Source organism: Mandrillus leucophaeus, unplaced genomic scaffold (assembly GCF_000951045.1).
Source record: "Mandrillus leucophaeus isolate KB7577 unplaced genomic scaffold, Mleu.le_1.0 Scaffold21, whole genome shotgun sequence".
NCBI lineage: Eukaryota > Metazoa > Chordata > Mammalia > Primates > Cercopithecidae > Mandrillus > Mandrillus leucophaeus.
In genome coordinates this window covers 6462694-6467543 of record NW_012102143.1, presented here as the reverse complement: position 1 = coordinate 6467543, position 4850 = coordinate 6462694, and the positions used below count along the sequence as shown (strand labels likewise).

General features: G+C 47.8%; 1 protein-coding gene across 2 annotated transcripts in view; it reads left to right on the top strand.

Moving 5' to 3' along the window:
* The first annotated feature begins 1871 nt into the window (after positions 1 to 1871).
* The window catches only part of RAB17 (RAB17, member RAS oncogene family), a 28416-nt gene continuing 25437 nt past the window's right edge, over positions 1872 to 4850 (top strand). For both annotated transcript variants that reach the window (XM_011980298.1, XM_011980297.1), the window contains exon 1: positions 1872 to 2189. The gene's annotated coding sequence lies outside the window, so the exon portion shown is untranslated. The remainder of the gene's footprint in view (positions 2190 to 4850) is intronic.

The window sequence follows — 4850 nt, the reverse complement described above, 5'->3', positions numbered from 1 at the left end:
CCCTGAGCCTGCCTATCTTGGCATCTCCTTCCACGGTCCCGTCCTGGCCCTCAGGGCCTCTCTGCACCCTCACCAGTCACTTCTGTGATCTTACACATGTGCATTGCTCAAGGGGTGGCTGGGGTTGCCGCCTGGCCCAGCTCTGTGCTGTTTGGGGACTGGCCTGAGGTCTTCTAGGGGTTTCCTCCTTCTAGGGAGTTGGGACCCCCCCAACATGATCCATGGGCTGTTACATAATCACAGATGAGCTTAGCAGATTCCAAAACTCCTTTCTCTAGACAAGGCCTGGCTTTCAAACCTGCTGTCTGACTGTAGGCACAAACCTCCCATTTTGGGAGTAAAAAGCTGGTTCTTAAGCATTTTGTCTTTTTAATTTTTTTTTTTTAAATTTTTACTTTTTGAGACAGAGTTTCACTCTTTTGCCCAGGCCGGTGTGCAGTGGCACAATCTCAGCTCACTGCAACCTCTGCCTCCCAGGTTCAAGCAAGTCTCCTGCCTCAGCTAGGATCATAGGCACACGTCACCACGCCCGGCTAATTTTTTTGTATTTTTAGTAGAGATGGGGTTTCTCCATGTTGGTCAGGCTGGTCTTGAACTCCTGACCTCAGCAATCCACCCAGCTCAACCTTTCAAAGTGCTGGGATTACAGGCCTGAGCCACCGCACTGGCCTCTTTTTGCATTCTTGCTATAAAATTGGTATTTGTATCTTCCTCCCATTCTACGCTCCCCCAAACTTGCAGGAAGGTGAATTCTTCAAGGGAATTGGGGAGAAGAGAAGCACATTCACGTGTCTCCACATTCAGCCTCCATCTCACGAGTTATACTGTTCCCAGCACGTCACCACCCCCAGACCTTTTGTTACCAGCCTGGGGGCAGAGGATAAGGACTCATTCAAAAAGAGAGATTCTCAAGTCTCCAGAGTGCCGGGGCCCAGCCGAGCATGCTGGCAGCTTCCAGGGAGGTGGCCACGCCCCAGGGGAAGGGGTTGCATGGAGGAAGCATCCCAGAGGAGGCTTGGACGTGGCAGAGCAACACTGGTCCTGTGTTAGGACTGGTTAGTCCATCCTGCAGGGATGAGGGGCAGAGCCTCAGCAGAAGCCCAGGCTGGTGTCCCCCCTCCAGCATAAGAGCCCCTGACTCCCACAGGGCGGAGGAACCACTGTGATGGTGGAACTTACTTCCCAGCAGCCCCGTGGGATGGGACCCAAACTAGAAGTTAGGGTGATTTTGGAGGACATAAAGTGAGCTGGACATATACTGGCTGTGTGGAGTAATGTTCACGGCAACAGATTTCCGTCTCCTCAGCCTCAGGCCCAACCCTGGTACCCCAGTTGTACTCAGAGGCTCTGGAAATCTTACCTGGAGGAGACTCTTACGTTACCACCAAGCCAGAAATTTCCTGACTACAGTCTCCTGAAGAATTTGGGAAGACCAGGAGGAGGTCCACCTCCGTCTCCTGCACCTGGAGTCTCCCATGTCCACGGAGGCCACGTCCACCCTGCCCTCAGGTGGCATCAGCCCAGGGTCTGCCCCTGGACTGGCTCACACTGAGTTGCCTGTGGGTCTAGTGTGGGGCTCAGCCAGGGTTGACTTCCAGCTGACAGTGGGAGGAATTAATTCACTTGACTGAAATATTCTTTTCTCTTCTGGGCTGTTGGTTCTTCAAGTGCAACAAAGATTCAACACAGCTCCAAGGAAGGAGCCAGGAAAAACATTCCGTGCCAAAGTGACCCTGGAAGTGAAACCCCGGAACAAAACTGAACAATGGGCTCCAGTTGGGTGCCAGCAAACTGGAATGTGACTTCCGGCAGCGCACAGGTGCTCCCAGGTCACCTGCTTTGTGGTCCAGCCTCCTGCTGAGTCACCTGCTTTGTGATCCAGCTTCCTGCTCTGCCCCAGGTGACCACATGACCACCGTGGACTTTGCCCTGAAATCTTTTGGGAGGAGAAGAGGCCTGACCTTGGGGCTGGGGGCCAGCGGGCACTGCCCTGGTCCAAGGCTGCTGCTCTTGACCTCTGCTCTGAGGCTGTTTTCCACTGGAGCAGAGGCTCCTTCTGTCCTGCCTGTGGAGGGAAGCAAACCTTCCCCTGGGCCAGAGAGAGGAGAAAGGGGAGACAGGTAGCAACGCCGTGGACTGGTGATGATAGGCTCTTCAGCTCCCTGCAAGTGACCGGGCCTGGGGAACAGGTGAGTCATTGTTTGAAGCTCTGTGCACTTTGCAGAGTGTCTGCCTCTGTCTGTGTGTCTCTGTGTGTCTGTGTGTGTGCTCACGTGTTTGTACCCATGTCTGTATTTGTTTGTGTCTGTGCATGTGCCCGTATGTGTATAATCAAAGGACAAAGCTGGGGCGGAGACTTCCTGGTTCAGATTTCTGACGGCTCACTAGGTTGGATTCCCAGAAGGGGATTCTTATTTGAATTTTTCTTCTGGAAAGTTCCAGTTTTAAGGTCTTGAAAACACAAAACAAACAAACAAAAAAAACCAAACTTCTGGTAATAAGAAGAACTCTTCAGGGAATCCATTTCAAATGACATCAGAATCCCCAATTTAATACCTAGTGATATCTAGGAAGCTTGTCAGGTTTTCTTGTAAACTCCTTTTTACAATCTACATTTTGTTTTCTTTCTGTATCAAATGGCTGCATTCTGAATGCAATGTACTGGTGTACCTCTCGTAATCTCGATATTCTTCACAGGCCCAGGCAAGGGTGACACAGGAGCACAGCTGGCAATAGACTCATCAACCAGACCCTTCCCTGGAATGGCCCCTTCTCCACAAAAAAGACTGATTTGGGATTTGCTCTCTTTTTTTCCCTTTAGTGGAAGAGAGGTGCAAGGAATGAAAAAGCCCCAAGTTAAGATTACTAGAGAAGCTCCAATCTTGAATATGGTGTCCCTGAAAACATCTTTGTCTTCGATAACCTAATAACGTCTTTGACTACTAATAACCCCATCTTGATTAAATTCTGGAGGGGGCAGTCAGGCGCCACACTTTCAATTTTCTCTTTGGACAGAAGGCTCCAACCTTTCATTATTGAAAGCTTACAACACTCAATCAGACAAAAAGTTATATAAGAAAATGTTTACTGCAGTCTTATTACAGAGAAAAAATTAAAACTAAGTAAAAATCCAGTATTAGGAAAATGGTTCAGCAAGTTGAGATAGTTGTAGAAATGTTATGTGTCCACTAAACATGATTTTGAAGCAATGTGAGACTGCCTTTGGTATTACATTTAAGTATTTTTTACATATATGAGATAATACTTTTATGTTAAAACCATGGGTTTTGGTTTGTTTTTAGGAGTCATAGAAAAAAGCCAGAAGTAGGCAAAAATACCTTTTGTGGTTGTATTAAGGGGGTGGAGTTATGGGTAGTTTATTTATATTGACACTTGTATGTTTATAGTAAAATAACTTTTTTTTTTTGAGACGGAGTCTCCCTCTGTTGCCCAGGCTAGAGTGCAATGGTGGGATCTTGGCTCACTGCAACCTCTGCCTCTTGGGTTCAAGTGATTTTCCTGCCTCAGCCTCCCGAGTAGCTGGGATTACAGGCATGCGCCACCACACCCAGCTAATTTTTGTATTTTTAGTAGAGTTGGAGTTTCACTGTGTTGGACAGGCTGGTCTCCAACTCCTGACCACAAGTGATCTACCTGCCTTGGCTTCTCAAAGTGCCTTTACAGGCATGAGCTACTGCGCCCAGCCCCAAAATAAAATAACCTTATTAAAGAGACATATCATTGTCAAAGGAATGAGACGCTGGCATCCCAGTAGTCACAGTGCATTCCTTCAGAGTCCACCTATTTCAGTTAATTCAGACCAGTTTTGGGCCACAGATTTTTTTTGACTTAGGAAAGGTTTTATTAACCTGTACAAACGAATAGCAAAGAGAACTTGAAGGGGTATTTTTGTTTATTTTAAATTATTTTTTATTTCAATAGATTTTGGGGGAACAGGTGGTATTTGGTTACATGGATATGTTCTTCAGTGATTTCTGAGATTTTGTCGCACCCAATACCTGAGCAGTGTACACTGTAGCCATTGAGTAGTGTTTGTTCCCTCACCCCACCCCCACTACTACCCTTTCCCCTTCCACCAAAGGGTGGAGAGGCTGGGCTGTGCCTTGACCTCTGAGAGCCTGTCCCCAGCTGACTTGAGCGGATCATCTGGTGGACTCAGTTCCCACCCCAGGCACTCTCACTTTGCCTCAGGTGCTGTCTTAGTCTGTGCTGCTTTGACAGAATTCCTGAGACAGAAACGTATACAGAACAAAGATTTGTCTCTTATGGTTCTGGAGGCTGGGAAGTCCAAGGCCAAGGGGTCTACATCTGTTGGGGCCTTCTTACTGTGTCATCCCACAGTGGAAGGTGAAAGGACAAGAGAACACGCAGGCTCATGGACGTGCAAGAGTGCAGCAGTGTTAATCTGTGCCGGGCATGGATTAATGAGAGCAGAGTCCTCATGACCCAACCACCTTCTGTTAGGCCCCACGTCCCAGCATGGTTGCACTGGGGACTAAGTTTTCAAATCTGCTTTTTGGAGGATCCATGCAAATCATAGCCAGCCCCAAGAAATCATCCTCAATCCAGGAGGATATTTCAAAGCACAGGTGCTGTGTTATGTGCTCTTTGTGCTTGGCCTCATTCATTCATTTCTTAGGTATTTATTGAGTACTTACTATGTGCTAGACACCATTTCCAGCTCCAAGGAAAACAGAATTCTAGCAGTGATTCCTAGTCTTGGCTGCATACTGAGATCACCTGGAGAGATTTTCTTTTTCTCCTTCCTTCCTTCCTTCCTTCCTTCCTTCCTTCCTTCCTTCCTTCCTTCCTTCCTTCCTTCCTTCCTT